Genomic DNA, 19,550 nt, shown 5'->3' with positions numbered 1-19,550 from the left:
ATCTGTTGATGCTATTTGCATTGCTATCTGCATTTTTGCCTCTCCTTACCTTTGATCTATTGAACCCTTGAAATGAGCCCTGCCTATGCTGCTTCTCACATTCCTCTCAGCACATCAAAATCACTTTATAGAGACAGGCCTAACAGTGGCAAGAGGAATGAGAAATGGGAAAGAGGTCCTCTGTCCTCTGGAGGCGAACTTACCCCTGGCATTTTTAACCAGACTAGTGAGGATCCATTTCCCTATAGAAACACAGCTTCAGTTCTCCATACCAGCTTCAGACATACCTTAGGTTTAAAAAGGTGGTTGTAGGCTGACCTGAGAGCCCGAATACCATGTGTCATGGTGTTGAAAGTTTCAAAAGCCAATTTACAATGAAGGTCTTAGAAACAACCTCTTCATAAATGTAGTGCTGCCTGGATCTATTTCCAAACCTAATTGAATTTTTAAGAGGAGTCTTTAGAAAATCTGTAAACCTGACTCATTTAGTCATTCATTCAGCAAATACTCATTGAGGGTTTCGCATTCTAGTGAATACTGCTGTACTCACTGAGCATTAAGAACATCAAAAAGGACAAAGCACAGGCTCTGGCCTCAAGGGTTCTGTTGTCTTCTGACCTCCCACCCAGCTTAGCATTATCTACATCAATATTCTCAGTTTTCTTTTTTTTTTTTCCTATGACCTTCTGAAATAAATGCATTTTATTTTGTAACTCCAGTACCTATACACTATATATGTATATACATTTGAAACAAAAATTTCACAAAACAGTGCTCACCCTTGCTGTATACAATGTCATCTGGTATTTTCTATACGATTCTATTTCATTTTAAAATGCTGGCCACCCACTAAATAGATTTCAGAAGCTGCAGATGGGTCCCAAACCGAAGTTTGAAAACCACTGAACATACCACATGACCTTGGTATTTGGTCCCTGCCTTCAGGGCAGCTTAGGAAGCTATGTTGGCTGGCGACCACCCAGGCTGCCAGCTACATGGGTCAGCATGGAGGTTTTTTGTTTTTGTTTTTGTTTTAATTTAATTAGTTTCGGTTTTTTTGAGAGAAGGTCTCTGGTCACTCAGGCTAGAGTGCAGTGGCGCAACCTTGTCTTACTGCAGCCTCAACCTCCTGGGCTTACGCGATCCTCCTATAGACGTGTGCCAACATGCCCTAATAATTTTTTGCATTTTTTTGTAGAGATGGGGTCTTGCTATGTTGCCCATGCTGGTCTCAAACTCCTGAGCTCAAGCATTCCTCCCACCTCGGCCTCCCAAAAGTGATAAGCCTCCACTATCTTGGCTTACTGCAACCTCTGCCTCCCGGGTTCAAGCAATTATTCTGCCTCAGCCTCCCGAGTAGCTGGGATTACAGGCATCCGCCACCATGCCTGGCTAGCCTGGAGGTTTAAGAGAAGTTTTTTTGGATGGGAGTCAGAGGGTGTGGATTCTGGTCTAACTCCTTCAGTAATCAGCACTGTGATCTGCAGCAAGTCGCTTCAACTTGCTATGAAGTGGAGATGCTGATGCCTGCTCTGTGTAATTTACAGGGTGAGCGAGAACATCCAGTATCATAATGTGCATTAAAGTGTGCAGAAAAACATTAAGTACAGAGCACAGGCAAGTTATTATTAAACAGTCTTACTTTTACAATTAAAATTTAATATCAGAGGAACAACTTGGAGGGACCATTTGTTCTTTGTAGATCTGGGAAAGGATTCTTGAACAAGGCTATAATATGATGCCACTTCATAAATGGAAATCTCAGGGTGGCATTTGTTTGTAATATTAAAACTAGGTTTGAATTGAAGAAGCTCAGCCAGGTTACCCTGGTCCCTCTTCCCTTAAATACTTTTTTCTGGTTTTATTTTTTATTTTTATTTTTTTGAGATGGAGTCTCACTCTATCGCCCAGGCTGGAGTGCAGTGGCGCGGTCTCGGCTCACTGCAAACGCCACCTCCTGGGTCCAAGCGCTTCTCCAGCCTCAGCCTCCCAAGTAGCTGGGATTACAGGCATGATTTTTGTATTTTTGTAGAGACAGTTTCGCCATGTTGGCCAGGCTGGTCTTGAAATCCTGACTTCAGGTGATCCGCCAACCTCAGCCTCCCAAAGTGCTGGCATTATAAGCGTGAGCTACTGTGCCTGGCCATTTTTCTGGTTTTAAAATCAAGAAAGCAACTAGGTGGTCGTTGGGTTTTTAAGTCATGAGCCTATTTGTAAAGGAGTGTGTTTTGCCTATTATCTGCTCTAACCCAGTAGATTTATAAACACTAATTTCTACTGTTTGTAAGACCATTTTTTATTAAAAGCAACTAATAGTAAATAAAAGCAACCACAAATAGAGATAATTTTATCAAGAAGAGTTTAAAACAGTAAACTTTTAGATCAAATATGGCACTTTCCTCATTTATCTTTCACTTTTCCTTTTGTAACTATACTAAACCTCATCTTACACAGACATTGGTTAGAACAAATGTTTCTTTCTTTTTTTTTTTTTTTTTTGAGACAGAGTTTCACTCTTGTTGCCCAGGCTGGAGTGCAGTAGCACAATCTCAGCTCACTACAACATCTGCCTCTCAGGTTCAAGCGATTCTCCTGCCTCAGCCTCCCGAGTAGCTGGGATTACAGGCACCGCCACCACGCCTGGCTATTTTTCCATTTTTAGTAGAGGCAGGGTTTCACCATGTTAGCCAGGCTGGTCTTGAAATCCTGACCTCAGGTGATCCACCCGCCTGGGCCTCACAAAGTGCTGGGATTTCAGGTATGAGCTACCACACCCGGCCAGAATGTTTTTTTCAAGGCCTGCTGAATTCCTATTCGTGGCCTAATCTACCCTAGAGCTGTGCCTTACAGGCTAGCTCTGCCTGCTGCATTAGCTCTTCTTTTCTCTACCTTTTCATGTCTGTTTATTGATCTTTCTTTTTTGTTTTTGTTTTTGTTTTGAGACAGGGTCTTGCTCTGTCTCCCAAGCTAGGGTGCAGTGGTACTATCTCGGCTCACTGCAGCCTCAACCTCCTGGCCTCAAGCAATCTTCCCACCTCAGCCTCCTGAGTAGCTAGGACTACTGGTGCGTGCCACCACTCCTAGTTAATTTTTAAAATTTTTTTGTAGAGACGAGGTCTCACTATGCTGCCCAGGCTGGTCTCAAACTCCTGGACTCAAGAGATCCTCCTCCCCTGGGCTCCCAAAGTGTAGGGATTACAGACATGAGTCACCACACCCAGCCTGTTTGCTGATCTGTTTTTAAAAGGAATGTCTACATTCACCTATTCTAGGACTCAGTTCTCCAAATCACTCTACCTTTCACTTTGTAAGTAACAGTGGGAAAAATAAAATAACAATAAAATAAAATAAAAACAAAACTGTATTCACCCCAAAGAGAAGAAAATAATTGACCCCTTTTGCCCTTTAAGAGTGAAAATATTCATTACACAAATCAGCAATGCCCACCAAAGGCCACTGCTCATCAGCTCTTAGTGTAGTTTCCAGAGAAAACATCCAAAATGCATAAAAGTTAAGCAGTTTTTTATACCCAGCTTTAAGCTGATTTCATGACTGTCGTATAGCTTCTTTGTAGATACTTTCTGCAGCTGTTTCATGAATGTTATGGTTGGTATGCCTGCTAATTGAATTGAAAAAGACTGAGTTCACACGGCTTTTGAATCAGTAAGCTGAAGCCCAGAGGGGTTAGGTACACTGGACTGGAAGCAGAAGGGAAGGCTTTAAAGAGCAGCTGATTGTTCATCTTCACTCATAGCTGCACTGCAGGTTGCACGAAAGAGTCTCAGCACCCCTCCTGCTACCCAGGCCTAGCCCTCGCAGCACTAAATGGGTACATTCTTGACAAATAAGAAACTGGGGCCCGATAACGCTGATTCCCACATCTGTATTTAGATCCCACTCATGACTCAGTGTATGACCACAAGCAGGTCACTTAATGTCACCGGCCTAAGTTTCTCCATCTGTTAAAGGTGTCTATTGTCTGTCTTATGGGTGTAAATGAAAGGTACTAGCTATGCGAAGTACAGAAACCACAGTGGATGCCTGATCAGTGTGACATTTCCATCGTTTCCCTTTCCCTCTGAACACTCCCCTCCCCAAAGACCCATGAAGAGAAATGGCATGATATCTTCTGCCAACAAACTGATAGATACCGGGGTGAAATCAGCGGAATTCAATTTGTGATTGGCATGCATTTATTAAAACATCCTTCCACTTTCAGGAAAATTAGAGCTTTTTATTTCAGATGGAGTTATCTCATTGGCTTACTATTTAAAATGAGAATTTGTACCACTATACGTTGGCTGACTCTGATGTTAAAGGAAACTTGCTAAAAACTGATTTTTTTTTTTTGGCAAAATATAGAATTACTACTTTTCTTGGTGGGCCTAAACCAGATTCAGTGCCAAGAGGGAAGTAGGAAGAAGTAGGGTTTTTTTTTTTGCCAGCAGATGCCACCAATCTTGAAGTATTCTGGACAAGTGAGGAGAGCATAAATTAAGACTGTTGACTTCAAAATCCAGATAAACTTGAATCCAAATCCTAGTCCCATCATTTTATCAACTATGTGCCCTTGAGCGAGTTACTGAATCTCTCTGAGTTTCTCAGTTGATTCATCTACAAAAAGAGGAAGATATATGTAAAAGTGGCTAGCACAGTGCCTGGTGCTTACTCAGTGCTCAAGGGTTGGGAATGAGGGGAACGTACGTGTTTAACAATAATTATTGCCATGAACTGGGTGTGTAGGAGATGAATCTGGGGGAGCTTCTGGGTAATCACAAAAGCATGAGTGACTGTGATGAGTTGTATTAGTTTCTGAGGGCTGCTTTGCTTGTAAATTACAAAGTACTATGAGCCAGGTGTCTTAGAACAATAGACACTTACTGTCTCACAGTTGTGGAGGCTAGAAGTCTAGAATCAGGGTGTCAGTAGGGTCATGCTCCCTCTGAAACCTGTAGGGGAGGATCCCTCCTTGCCTCCTGTAGCTTCTGGTAGCTCCAGATGTTCCTTGGCTTGTGCCAACATAACTCCAGTGCTTCCATAATTTCGTATGGCATTCTCCCTATGTCCCTTCACAGAGGCTTCCCTCTGTCTGTGTCTGTGTTTGTGTCCAAAGGGCACCAGCCACACTGGATTAGGACTCATCCTAATGACCTCATCTTGATTACATCTGCAAATACTCTATTTCCAAATCAGATCACATCCTGAGGTACTGGGGGTTAAGACTTCAACATAGTTTTGGAGGTGGAGGAGACAGTTCAACCCATCATCTGAGTGTACATACTTCTAGATTAAATGCAGCGAGCCTGGGCATTACCTCTACATTCTAGAATCGGCTGAGGTCTCCACACATTGGGCAAATTTCCTGCAACCTAGGGAGGCCTATTGTGAAAAATGATATTGTGATATTGGTTAGCTTTCTAAGTGAATATTTTCTCGTCACAAAACAGCAAAAGTTCCCTAGACTCAAGCATAGGCAGGGACTTTCCTTTGAACCTCACCGAGTGAAGGGCAACCAGGAAGTGTGTGTATGTCCATTCACCCCAAAGGAAACAGCCTTGCATCATAGACTGAGCCATCCCAGGTCTACATAAGTTCATACCATGGGGAATATTTTTCCTACTTGCTCTCCCTTTCCTGCATACATGTTCAAATGTCTGACATTAATGAAACATTCAGTGTGATCCAGGGAAGTATTATGAGTCTGTTTTTCCTGAATCTGAAGGTTTTGGGGCTGGGAGGAAGATCATGTAAACCACCCCCTACTCCCAGGGAATGGAGTGGCTCTGTGATCCAGCTACCCCCTGGAGCCTAGGAAGGCTTACGTTTCATGAGCCCACCTCGGAGCTACAGGGAAATCTCCATCCAAGATCCCCAGATACCAGAGGACAAAAGGAACACAGCAAAGGGAAAAACTGAACATCCAAAAGAATAAATTTACAATCTGCAACAGAAGGCATCTGAAAAAGTCAGGTGGGCTGCCACTTCAGTGTAATGAACCACTCACCTAAATAAATAGTACAAGATGCTGGAAATTGTTGAAACATGATTATTAACAAAGCAGAATCCTTTAATCCTTAAACTGACTACGTATTCCTTTCCTAGGGCTACCTTAACAAAGTATCACGTACTCTGTGGCTTAAAATAACAGATTGTCCTTCAAGAGGTGAATGGATAAAGGACTTCAGTGGATGAGTGGATAAATAAACTGTGGTGCACCCAGACAACAGAATATTACTCAGAACAAAAAACAAATGAGCTATTAAGCCATGAAAAGACATGGAGGAAACATAAGTGCATATTACTAAGTGAAAGAAGCCAGTCTGAAGAGGCTGCATGCTGTAGGATTCCAACTAGGTGACATTCTGAAAAAGGCAACACTATGGAGATGGTAAAAAGATCAGTGGTTTCTAGGCGCTAGGGCACGAAGGGAGGGATGAATAGGCAGAGCACAGAAGATTTTTAGGGCAGTGAAAATAGTTGGTATGACGCTACATTTGTCCAAGCCCATAGAATGTACAATGGCAAGAGTGAACCCTAATGTAAGCTATGGACTTCGGGTGATTCTGATGTGTCACTGCAGGTTCATCAGTTGCAACAAATGTACTACACTGGCAGGGGATGTTTATAATGGGAGAAGCTATGTGTGTGTGAGACGGAATATATGGGATGTCTCTGTATCTTCCTCTCAATTTTGCCGTGAGTGTAAAACTCCTCTACAAAAATAAAGTCTTTAAAAATAAATAAATCACAAGTAGGGTTGGTTCCTTCTGAGAGCTGTGAGGAAGACTCTGTTCAACGCCTCTGTCCTCACTTCTGGTGGTTTGGCAGCAAGCTTTGGCATTTCTTGGCTTGTAGATGCATCACTCCAATCTCTGCCTTCACATGGCCAAGACTGTCTCCCTGTGTCTCTTCTTAGCATCTGCCCTCTGTGCAGGTCTGTCTGTGTCTGAAACCAAATGTCCCCTTTTGATAAGGACATCAGTCATATTGGATTAGAACCCACCCTGATGACTTCATCTTCACTCAGTTATCTCGGTCAAGTCCCTGTTTCCAAGTAAGACCACATTCTAGGATACTGGGGGTTAGGTCGTCCACATATCATTTTTTGGAGGACACAACTGAATGCATGACAAATACTGAAAGATTTTAAAATTTTAATATGTGGTTTCATAGTTTAATTCATAAGCAATAAGTGGAATAGGCCAGGCGTGGTGGCTCACGTCTGTAATCCTAGCACTTTGGGAGGCTGAGGTAGGCGAATCACCTGAGGTCAGGAGTTTGAGAACAGCCTGGTCAACATGGCAAAACTCTGTCTCTACTAAAAATACAAAAATTAGCCAGGCGTGGTGGTGTGTGCCCGTAATCCCAGCTACTTGGGAGGCTGAGGCAGGAGAATCATTTGAACCCAGGAGGCAGAGGTTGCAGTGAGCCAAGATCATGCCATCGCACTCCAGTTGAGCTACAGAGTAAGACACCATCTCTAAATAAATAAATAAATGCAATAAGTGGGATAATTATTGAGTACATTTAAAATGCCAGCTGGCCATGCGTGGTGGCTCACACCTGTAATCCCAATACTTTGAAAGGTCGAGGTGGGAGGATTGCTTGAGCCCAGGAGTTTGAGGCTAGCCTGGGCAACATGGTGAAATCTCGTCTCTACGTAAACTAAAAAAATTAGCTGGGCATGGTGGCACACACCTGCAGTCCCAGCTGTTGAGAGGCTGAGGTGGGAGGATTGCTTAAGCTGGGAGGTCGGTGTTCTCGCCACTGCAGTCCGGCCTGGGTGACACAGTGAGATGGTGTCTTAAAATAAAAATTAATAAATAAAATGCCGGCTGGCTGAAGTTTGTTGGGGCAGGGAGGACAGCTGGGTCCTTCCCTCACAGGTAAATACCTGTCTAAAACCATTGGGTCTAGGCAGCTTTTGCTGCTTTGTGATCAGGAAGTATTCGCTTCTTAGAAAGCTAACTAATCTCCCTGCATCGAGCTCTGATCCATCAATTCTCCATGAAGTCTGGGTATTAAACCAGCCCCAAAGAAGAACAGAAAAGGGGATTATCCTCTTCCACTAAGACACATGCCTTTTCTGACATGGGAAGATAAAGCTCTCTGATGATAAATTTCCAAGTACATTTTAATGAGAAATGACATGGATTAAGAAAGAGATAGAGAAAATAAGAGATGAAAGGCATTCCATTTATTGGACATTTTTAGCCACAGTTCTCCTTGTACACCCCTCAAAAAAGAAAGAAAAAGTAGTCAACAGGGAGGAACAAGGGGTCACAAAAAGGAGATAAGAATTTTCACCTACATTTATTCTGCATTTCTCAGCCTTCTGTGGTGTTACTATCATCAATGAAAAGGCATTTAAGATCCTTAAGTTAGAAAAATCTTTTCTGCCCAATTCCCCACTTCTTGTTTGGAAACAAGAACATGCTCTGCAAGACCTGTAAGCACAGATTTAATTTCCATCATGATGATGATGATAAAATTATAAAAATGGTGAACATTCATATAGTACTAACTATATGCCAAGCTACTATGCTAAGTACTGTGCAACTATTAGTTCATTCAATCCTTACAACTCCACTATGACTTCAGTGGTTAGCTAATGTGTTACCTCCATTTGCAGATGAGAAAAATTAGGCCAGAGAGGTTCACTCAGTTGCCCACCTCCTCTCGACTTGGGCGTGTGTAAGACTGGTGCCTGGTTTTTGGCTCCAGGCTCGCTCCTGGTGGCTCCCCTGGTCTCTCCAGCTTAACATGTAATGAAAGTTATTCCCTGTGTTTTCAGAGCTCTAACCGCTAGTCTTTGAGTGGGTGAATCTGGCAGCAGCTATATTATTACATCAGATCCTGCTTGATGAGCAAACTTCTCCTCCTGGAGGAGCAGGGCAGGAGGGCTGGAGAGGAAGGATCTAGCAAGAGACTTTGAGTTCTATAACTCTTTCCGTTAAATAACTAGCCCAGGGGTCTAAGTACTGCTTTACAGGCCCTAAAAAGAGGTCATGAGTGTACGTCTTTCCCCAGCAGGAGACGTGGACTTCCATATAACCAGCCAATTATCTAACTCCATTGTTATTAATCTCACATAACTTTGTATGCCAATTCAAGGAAAAGAAACTCGGCATAATTTTGGACCTCTCTATATCTTTTTTTTTTTTCTGAGACAGAGTTTTGCTCTTGTCACCCAGTCTGGAGTGCAGAGGCACAATCTTGGCTCACTGCAACCTCCTTTTCCCAGTTCAAGCGATTCTCCTGCCTCAACCTCCCAGGTAGCTGGGATTCAGGCACCCACCACCATGCCTGGCTAAATTTTGTATTTATAGTAGAGACAGGGTTTCACCACATTGGCCAGGCTGGTCTCGAACTCCTGACCTCAGGCGATCCACCCACCTCGGCCTCCCAAAGTGCTAGGATTACAGGCGTGAGCCACTGCGCCTGGCTGGACTTCTCTATATCTTAAGTTCTAACCCCTGCCCTTTCAAAGCCAGAGAACTGAGACCTGGAAAGAAATGAATGGGCTTTGCTGTCGTGTAAAGAGCCCCGACTTTGGGGTTGGCCAGGTGATGGCTAAAATGCTGTGTGTGTAATCCTGGGCAAGTGATTTGACTTCTCTGTGCCAGGTTTGCTCATCTACATTGTAAAATAGAGCAATCATGTCTATTCAATGTTGTTCTAAGGATGAGATGAGATGTATCTGCCTGGCACCTTGTAAGTCCTGCACAAATGCAAGTTATCACTGTTAAGTAAGCTTCACTATCCTGTAAAATAATTTGTTTGTTTGACTCACTTATTCCAAGTAAGGTTGGCTGGACGTGTACATTCTTCTTTATTTAAAATTATCAACGTTAGTGTCCATTTTTAAATAGACAGTGGCTATGATTTTTAGGTTTTTAGCCTTACAAATGATAAACCTAGAACTTCAACAAGGAGTAAAATTGAGCAGGTTAGGTATTCCTCACTAGCAGCATAACTCCAGAAGGGTGAGGTGATTCCTGGGGCCTCCTATAGTCTCCTCGCGGCCCTGATACCCTTTGGTTAGGGGTCCCTAGGGGAAGTTGAGGACTTAAATTCTCTCTAGTAGGCTTCAGAGCTCCTTATTTGAGCGGAACTGTGACATCTTGGAGAAAGAAGAGAACACCACCAGTCAGAAAAGCCCACCATTGTAGTGGTGTCCTCGTTCTGAGTACAAGTCACCTAACTCCTCTGAGCCAGTTTCCTCAACTATGAAATAGAAATAATAGTGCCCGTCTCACAGATACTATAACTATGAAGATCAAATCTGATCACATATACATGATGAAAGTGTTTTGTAAAAAGTTGCCATCTGTTTTTGCTTGGATGGACCTGAGTTCATGAGTTGGCTCTGAAAACAGCTTACCATGAAACAGGATAAGATTAGCAGGACCGCCTTGCTGACACAGATCATAACAGGGAGATGTCTCATTTTGACTTGGAAGCTGCACTAATATCATTGAAAAAAAAAAAACCTGGTTTAACTGTTGGTTGGTACCTTGTGAGAAGAGGAAGAAGGTGGTAAGAACTAAGATCAGAGCGTAGTAGAGAAAGTAGCCCTGTAAACAGAGGAGAAGCAGAAAGACAGAAGGGAGGACAGAGCTTTTATTTTGCTCCAGGCTAAAAAGAAAAAAAAAAAAAAAAAAAAGCACACTACATTACAACTCTATATTCAGGTGTCTGTCCCAGGTCCTAGAACTGGAACAGACCAACCAAGCCCAACCCTTCTTAAAAGTAAGACTAGGTGCTTCCTGATTATATATTCAACTCCCTGGGAGCATGCAAGTAAAATTTCCTTGATGGCATTTCTAAGTTTCAAATATATTCTTCCTAAAAATGCATTGACAAAAAATATTAGGATTGTGTTTTTTTGGTTTGGACTTTAAAAAAAAAAAATTGTTTTCCAAACCATAATTGTGGCCTACCCCAAATGGATTCTCCTCCCTACAGTGAGGATTTCATTTTTCCAGTTCCCCCGCCTTTTCATTTTTGATGAACTACACATGTTGTGGGAGCCACTCGTGGGCCCTCAGACACGAGCAATCCCTCTGGCCGCTGCCAGTGTCCTAATAAGGGAATGAGCAAGCGCCTATTGGTGAGGGAAGGGGAGTCAGGCGGTGGATGATATTTTTGCTGATTGAAGAGGATAAGGTGTGGTTTGGCAGGTATCTCATTGGTTTGGCTGGCTCCAGACCTAGGTTTTTTCTCTTTTTTCAGTTTGAATTCTGTAGAACAGACTGCTAAGAATTGTTTTTTTCACAGATGTCTAACTGAGCCTTAGGAATATCGTGCTGATACAGTTTATCTATGTTGAAAAAAGACAGGAATGTGGGGTTGTATGATGTTTTCATTAAAAGAGGTTTGAGGTGAGAGGTTAAAATCCTCTTGGTCACCAGGTGATGAAGGTGATATTGGACTTGATCAAATTTAGTCATGGAGAGAACAAGGGATATATCATTGGGTATATTTAACAAATGTTTAATAAGTTTTAAACATTTATCTATGCAACAATATTAAGTAACACCTACTTTTGCTTATAAATATTTATATTCTCCAGTTTTAAAATAATAAACAAAAAGAGCCTGGCATTTAGGATCATAGTGATGCGTTGCTCATCTATTTCCTGTCTGATCACTAAATGCCTGCCAGTGACTCCTCTCTCTGCTCTATTTTCTGAATGACTCGACACTGCCTTTTAACTTAACTGCATCTGGTCCACAGTGTTCTTAGGACACTCATTATGCATCAGTGTGTCTCACATGAGCTGCACGCTGGAATCATTTGGGGAGCTTTAAAAAGTTCTAATGCCTGGATAAGACCTCGAGCAGGATTCTGATTTAATTGGTTTGAGGCATGGCCTGGGCATCAGGATTCTTAGGCATTCCTCCAGGTGATTCTAATGTGCAGCTAAGGTTGAGGACCTTGAGAAGCAACCACTGCTCTGAATGCATCCTCTGTTGGATCATCAGGCCCCCTAAAGGGCCAGGCAGTTTTTCTTCCTGACATTTTGAAACCTCTCAAGAAAATACTCTCTCTCTCTCTCTCTCTCTCTCTCTCTCTATATATATATATATATATATATGGAACAAGTTAGATATATATGTGTGTGTGTGTGTGTGTGTGTGTGTATGTGTATATATATATATATAAAAAACAAGTTAGACAGGTTTCCTCTCAAGTCGGTAGATTCAGTTCGGTTGTTTAAAACTCAACAGTAGAGAACTGTGCTTTCAACCAAAATCAACTTCCAGACACATGGGTATTGTTTAAACTTTATTTTCCATACATATAAGGAGTGAAGTACTCTACCAAGTGGTTGAAAACGGTATCCATTTCAAAGTCATAAGTAATGAGGTGAGATTTTTTATATTTTCTCTGTGTCCCTGCAAGTTATTCATCCCTTAATATGTACTTTACTTAATGCATACCTCTTATTTTACTTTTTCTTATAATATGAAGCCAACTTCACATCCTGGAATTGTGAAATTGCTGTAGCAAGGATAGGATGATATGATCAAGAAATTTAAAAAATTTTTTCAGATTATGAATTTTCAAAAGTAAGAGGATATGGAAGTGCAGTACCAGTGTGGAGAGAAGTTTGGAATTTTGAAAGAATTGTGGATTAATCAGGTGTCTAGAATTACTCATAACTCTCAGCTTCCTTACTGGATATTTCATTACCAAGGAAGAAAGCTCATTTAGAAATTCAGGAATGCAAAGGCCAGGCGTGGTGGCTCACGCCTGTAATCCTAGCACTTTGGGAGGCTGAGACAGATAGATCACCTGAGGTTAGGTGTTCGAGACCAGCCCGGCCAACACAGTGAAACCCTGTCTCTACTAAAAATATAAAAATTAGCCAGGTGTGGTGGCGGGCACCTGTAATCCCACCTACTTGGGAGGCTGAGGCAGGAGAATTGCTTGAACCGGGGAGGTGGAGGTTGCAGTGAGCCACGATCGGGCCATTGCACTCCAGCCTGGGCAACAAGAGCAAAACTCAGTCTCAAAAAAAAAAAAAAAGGAAATTCAGGAGTGCAGACTGAGTTGGGAATATAAATTAGAGAATCCTCACCTTAAAATTTACAGACAAGTTATAAACATAGATGACATTATCCAGGGAGCATTATGTTGGATAAGAGAAGAAAGGAGTTGAGGAAGAAACCCAATAAAATGTACAAAGTAAACTACAAAATAAATTAAAAACAGAGAATCTCAAAAAGGAAGATGTGGTCAACAGTGTCCAAGCTCTTTGTGGGATCAAGTAAGACTGAGAGCCCAAAGGGACATTGGACAATTTGTCTCAAAGCACAGCTTAAAGAGCACAAGCTCGTAACACAATGTCATTTTGGAGTTAGAGCTACTAATACCTGCATCAAAAATATTAAATGTAGTCAACATAGTGTTCCGATATATTTAATAATGGAACTGAACTGTTCTTTTGATATTTTGATCAACTGGGCAAGTGATTAAGATGTCTGGAACTAAAAATGACTAGCCCCGTAGAGATCCATCCCAAGATGATTTTAGGTCAACTACCAAGTAGGTTAAACTAACTGATAAACCTAACTCTGAAATTGAATGTAAACTGACAAGACAGCTCGTGATAGAGTGGAATTAACTATTTTGGGCTATTAATGACTTATCCATTGAATTTCAGAATGAATTTTGGCTACAGCACATGAAAATATTTCCAAAGGACTGCTAAATCAAACATGCTCAGTTTACCTAGTTGTACTGAGTTCTTTTTGCTTTCCACAGACATTGCAAAAGGCCAAAACTAACACTAGGCTTGATAGTGAAAAGAGAAAGAATATAATAAATTTGCAAGGGAAGATGGTGCAGGAGGAATTATAGAGGTAAGAAGGCATATGCTAGAGTTGCAGGAAAATATAGAACAGCTCTATTCATGAGCCAAGCCAAGGCCAATCACATGACAATAAAAAAGGCTGATGGCACATGCACACACTACACACACACACACACACACACGCACGCACGCTCTTGAAGCAGGCAAAAGTCCACAATCTCACTGGAAAACACCGGTTGACTCCGTTTGACTTTAGCACCTGATCATTGACTAGGTTCAAAAGTCAAATACTTTTCCTGTCCATAATCATTTGGTCCTCTTAATAAGTAAAATATCCATTTTCCAGTTCTGAACTCAAGGGGATTTTCTGTGTATAGTTGCAACATAATGCCATCTCCAGAGAAAGTAGCATGGGAATGAGAAGCAAAGAAATGCATTAAAACATGTGCATTCTGGTCCAGTGAGTAAAATGCACCAAGAACCTACCTAAGCAAACACTGGCAAGAAAGTCTGTGGCTGGTAATTGCTTCCAACTATTGGCAGGAAGCAATTGAAAGAAGCGCAAAGTGTTGGGGGTTCCATCTCCTGTATTTTTTTTCTAAAAATTCTTCTGTCTCCAAGCCTAGCTTTTAGTAGGCTGCCACCATCACTCTTGGTTGGTTTGCTATGGTTTTGTCATGATGATGAAACTGAAACCTGAGAAGTCATTTTTCTTTCTTTCTTTCTTTCTTTCTTTCTTTTCTTTTTGGTGAATGATCCGATGATCAGGCTTTACCTTCTGGAACTGATGGTCACAGAATGAGCCCTACAGCCCATAGCAACATGGCAGCAGGCCTAGCCAGGTATTCCAGGTTCATATCCATGAGCCAGTATGAAGTGTCTGCTTTTAAAGCCACTCACAAAACTTCCGATAGAGTGTATGTGTGCTCTGTGTGTGTGCACACGCTTTGGATGACCTTCTCCCGCTTCTGTTACTGAGAGAAGATAAAGCTTTAATAACTTTAAACACCATATTTGCAGTAAATACTCATGAGCCTAGCATAGAATTGTCAGCCTTTCCCTACACATAGATTGGAGTCACATTTCATTGATCTGCCTTTTAAGGAAGCACTGTTGTTCTGCATTTGACACTACAACTTTTAAGTCTTGGAGTATTTGGCCTTTCCATGTTCTGATTTAGATGAATCCCCATGAGCTTAGGCAGTTCACCTCTTATTCAGGTACAGGTTAGCCTCATGATTGCTATTGCTTTGTGTTTTAATGCCATATGCCTTTCTTGACTACAGTTACTAAAAATACTTATTAAATACCTGCTTTATGCAAGGCACTTCGAGAAGGGTGCTAAAAATGTATAAAACATGATTCTTGCTTTCAAGAAACAGATGCCATAATATGGGAGATAATACACAAATAACAGCAATAGAGCAATATGTGATAAATAACTGGAACAACCACAGAGATTTCGGAGGCATTAAAGAACTCCTTCTCATTAACTTCCATGACGGAAGAGTGTAGCATTTGAGCTGACATTGAGGGACAGATAAGTGGGGTCACGGTAAAAATGGAGAGGAGGAAAGAACCACTTAAGGAAAAACATAATCAAAGAGGGCAAGAGTATATAAAATGAAGTTAAAAGAAACAAAAAGAAAACTTTGCTGATATTCTTTATGCTTCCTGGCATCAGCACCTTCCCTCAATTTCTGACCCCATGTGACTGGTCCTGAGAGCATCACACAAAAATAGTGCCCTGGAAAAATGGAACATGAGTCCCCTACACCCCCAGAGGGGAGAACAGTGGGGCCTTCGCTTGGCCCTGTCTTTTCAGCATTCTGTGATTCAAGGCAGTTTACTTGTAACTGACTAGGTAAATGGATTTACCAGTGGTAGACCTTATCTAATTTAAACATCATGAAATAGACCTGTACTGAGAAGGATTTCTGCAGAAGCTGCAAGCAGAGGTAACACTAATAATGCAAACCCAAGACAACGCTGACACACACGGAGGGGACACTAATGCTTGTGAATGCAGACCAGTGCGTCCTTAGCCTCACACTTTACGTGTTCCTTTCAGCAGAGGTGAGTTTCCAGCAGAGAGGGGCAATCTCACTGCTTTTCAGAAGAAACTCATGAGTGGACAGATCTTTTGGCGAGTGGCACCATTTTTTTGTTATTTTGTTGGTGGAAAAGATGGAAACATGTAACCTATCAGGACTAGCATATCTTCACACTCCACCTTGGAAACATTTTCTAATGTATTTAAAAATCTCCCCAGTGAAGAATTTCAGTAGGTTTTGAAACTATTTATTTAAAATGTAAAATTGAAACACCTTGGGATTACTTTGAACTGGAACAACTGATTGACATCAAGACAGACAATTTTTGATACAATTTTCTAGGCAAATTGCATCAAAAAATTGTGCATGGTTAGTGGGGCAGATTTAATATATTAGTACTGTGCTTCCACCAGTCAAGCCAACGATGTGTTTCTTTGTATATCTTTGGAATAAAAAAAAATTAAGTGGGGCTGAGTGGGGTGGCTCACGCCTGTAATCCCAGCACTTTGGGAGGCCAAGGCGGGCGGATTACCTGAGGTCGGGAGTTCGAGACCAGCCTGACCAACATGCAGAAACCCCGTCTCTACTAAAAAAGCACAAAATTAGCTGGGCGTAGTGGCGCATGCCTGTAATCCCAGCTACGTGGGAGGCTGAGGCAGCAGAATTGCTTGAACCCAGGAGGTGGATGTTGCAATGAGCCAAGATCATGCCATTGCACTCCAGCCTGGGCAACAAGAGCAAAACTCTGCCCCAAAAATAAATAAACAAATAAATAAGCTATGACTGTCATTTAAAACTAAATGCCAGAATAAACTGAACTTAGAACCAGACCTTCACATTATCTATTACAATGCGTTGAGCCAAGATTTTTCAAAAATAATTAGTTTTGTGAACATTAATAAATTAAATTTAACATTACTTTAAATATATCTTTGTTTTATTGTCATTCTGTCCTTTTAAGTTTTTGTTCATTGTGTTTTGTAATGTCTACAAACATTTAAATAACACTACATGTAATTTATAAATGATTATACATATACGTATAAATGTATATGTATACATGCATATATGTATACGCATACATACATATGTATACGTATACATGTAAATGTATATGTATATATCAGTGTTAGTGGCGTATGCTTCATTTTTAAAATTGATTGTAGTATAGTATGAAAAGACATTTAGAAACCATTGGCTTAGATCATGGATCACCAAACTTTTTTGTAAACAGTCAGATAGTATATATTTTCAAATTTGTGAGCCATAGAGCTTCTGTCATAATAACTGAGCTCTGGCACTGAAGTGCAAAACAGCCATAGATGATAGAGGTGTGGTTGTATTCCTATAAAACTTTATTTGCAAAAACAGAGTGAGCTGGCTTTGGCCTGCAGGTCATAGTTTGCCAGTCCCTGGCTCAGATGACTGAAGCTCTTTGTTAATCTCCAGGGCACCCTAAGAAAGCTTCCTATTGTAGAAAGAAAACAGGTATAGGAACTTGAAGACCTGGGTCAATCCTGATTTTGTAATTACTTGTATGAGTCACTTCTCCTCTTAGATCCCAGGTTGCCAAGTATAAAATATAAAGCTTGAATTCGAAATAACCTCAAAATTCCTTCTAGTTTCATTAATCTATCATCTTAGATGCTCACTACTTTGCCACGATTTCAGCTGGGCTCTGAATAGAAGCAGAATAAGTGAAAATCCAATTTAATACAAGGTGGGCAAGGTGAGTTCAAGAGAGTGGAAAAGGTGACAAGCATCAAAAAGGACAGAAATTCCATTCTGAAAAATGGAAAGTCACAGCTTACAACTCTTGAGGAGTCCTCCATGGTGCTACTGTTCTAAATGACTATGGGACTTCCTGAACTGAAGTCTCCTCTTGCAGCTAAGATGGATGGGGTACTTGATATGGGGTAGCTGGCCCTAATTTCTTTTATTTCTTGGGGAAAGCTGCAGAGTGAGATGAAACACGTGGAGTGGAGATTGAAACTGGAAAATGTGTGCTGCCCTTCCGGGGCTCCCTTCCACAGGGCCACAGCCTTTGGAAGGAGCTTATACTTTGCTAAATGATTGGTCTGCTCTTCTCAGTTCTTCAAAGCCATCTTTCTGTATGCGCCAAGCATGATTGGCACCTCACTAATGCCCTTCATGCCTTCCAAGCCCTAGCCAGATGGAATAGTGTGCTTTTCCATAACCATATTTCCCGATTCTGCAACCTTGCTATTTGAGCTTTCTGTATGTGGAAAGGTCCTCTTTCATCCCCCTAGCTCCCAATCCTGGCCATCCCAAAAGAGCCAGCTTGAATACCACTTTCTTTATGAAGCCTCCTCTGTTCCCTTGGCTGGAATTGCCTTCTTCCTCCTCTAAACTTTAAATCACTTTATCTGTAAGTCTTCTCTAATATTTACCACATTGTACCTATTATCACATCCTTAACAGGTCTTAACATCCCTACAGATTATGGACTCCTCTCAGGGGTTGAATTCATCTTGGCTTCTGCCCTCAGTGGCTTGAATGGAGTAAATGTTCAATAAATATCTATCGAATGGATGTGCTAATTCCAGCCACCTGTGTGTCTCTTTCCAGGTTATAGCAGCAAGCATTACCTACCAGCATCCCACAACCGCAAGTTCACACTCCACCTTGGTATCTGGCGGATGGTTCTGAACAATGGTTTACCACCTCCTCCTCAGAACCTAGGCCCCCCATGCCGCCTCCTCGCAACCTAGGCCTCCATGCAGCCCCCTTGCTGCCCAGAGCTCACCACTCTGATGACAGTTCTGAATCGAACTGTCCTCGCCTCCAAGTCTAGGTTCCACGTAGATCGGTCAGGGAGGGGAATGTATACAAGAATAGCAACCCATAAGTCAGCGCCAGTGCTGTAACTTTGTAATTCAGAAATATGGACTTTTCTTGTTTTTTAAAGTCAAGTCAGTGATCTCCACCACTGAAGCAGTTCCTCCTGTATTAGGTAACAAGTTTAAGGAATTAGTGATTACATTGGTGATCTAGTCACAAGACAGCATAAGCCTTATTGGTTAGTAATCTAATCTAATGGATTAATCTAACCAATGGATTAGGATGGAGTTGCCTCGTTGGGATAGAAATCTGTTACAGGACAGACAGGAACCCTCAAGTCATTTAAGTGCTGTCGAATGTCTCTAATGCTCATGCTCCCTTTCTCAGAGTCCTGGTTCCCTGAGTCTTAAGCTGTTGGTGATTCTAACTCAATTCGCACACACAAATGTGGGTGCTTAGTTATTTAATATTATTCTGTCTGTTAAAACATTCACATTTTTATAGGGGTCTTCTATTAACCCAAAGGGAATCTTTAATCATAGAAGATTCTACTTGGTTTGGTTTGGTCAGGCTGGCTTTTTACCAAATCACAACAAATGGGTGTTTGCTTTTCTCCCTCCACGTTGAGCAGGCCCTGTGTTAAGCAACATTTCCACTGATTTAGGAAGATGATCTATCAAGAGCAGAGCAGACTCCTTGACTTCCTTTCTCAACAGTAGGGAGATGGGACCCGTGAGCAGTGGTTGGCTGCCAAGTCCCCTGCAAGAATAAATATTCTCTCCAGTGGGCAAAGCATCCATGATTTGGTCCTTTATTTCCCATTTCCTGTCTCCACTCAAGGTTTGTCTTTCTACTTTCTGCCGCTGGTACAC

At 41.6% G+C, this 19,550-nt stretch overlaps 1 protein-coding gene across 6 annotated transcripts in view; it reads left to right on the top strand.

The window, feature by feature from the left end:
* CALD1 (caldesmon 1) overlaps positions 1-19,550 on the top strand; it is a 201,818-nt gene that overhangs the window by 125,875 nt on the left and 56,393 nt on the right. The gene's annotated exons all lie outside the window — the stretch shown is intronic.

Source organism: Mandrillus leucophaeus, unplaced genomic scaffold (assembly GCF_000951045.1).
Source record: "Mandrillus leucophaeus isolate KB7577 unplaced genomic scaffold, Mleu.le_1.0 Scaffold1276, whole genome shotgun sequence".
In the NCBI taxonomy this organism is placed as follows: domain Eukaryota; kingdom Metazoa; phylum Chordata; class Mammalia; order Primates; family Cercopithecidae; genus Mandrillus; species Mandrillus leucophaeus.
The sequence above is the reverse complement of the archived record's forward strand: the minus strand, read 5'-3'. Positions and strand labels throughout refer to the sequence as shown.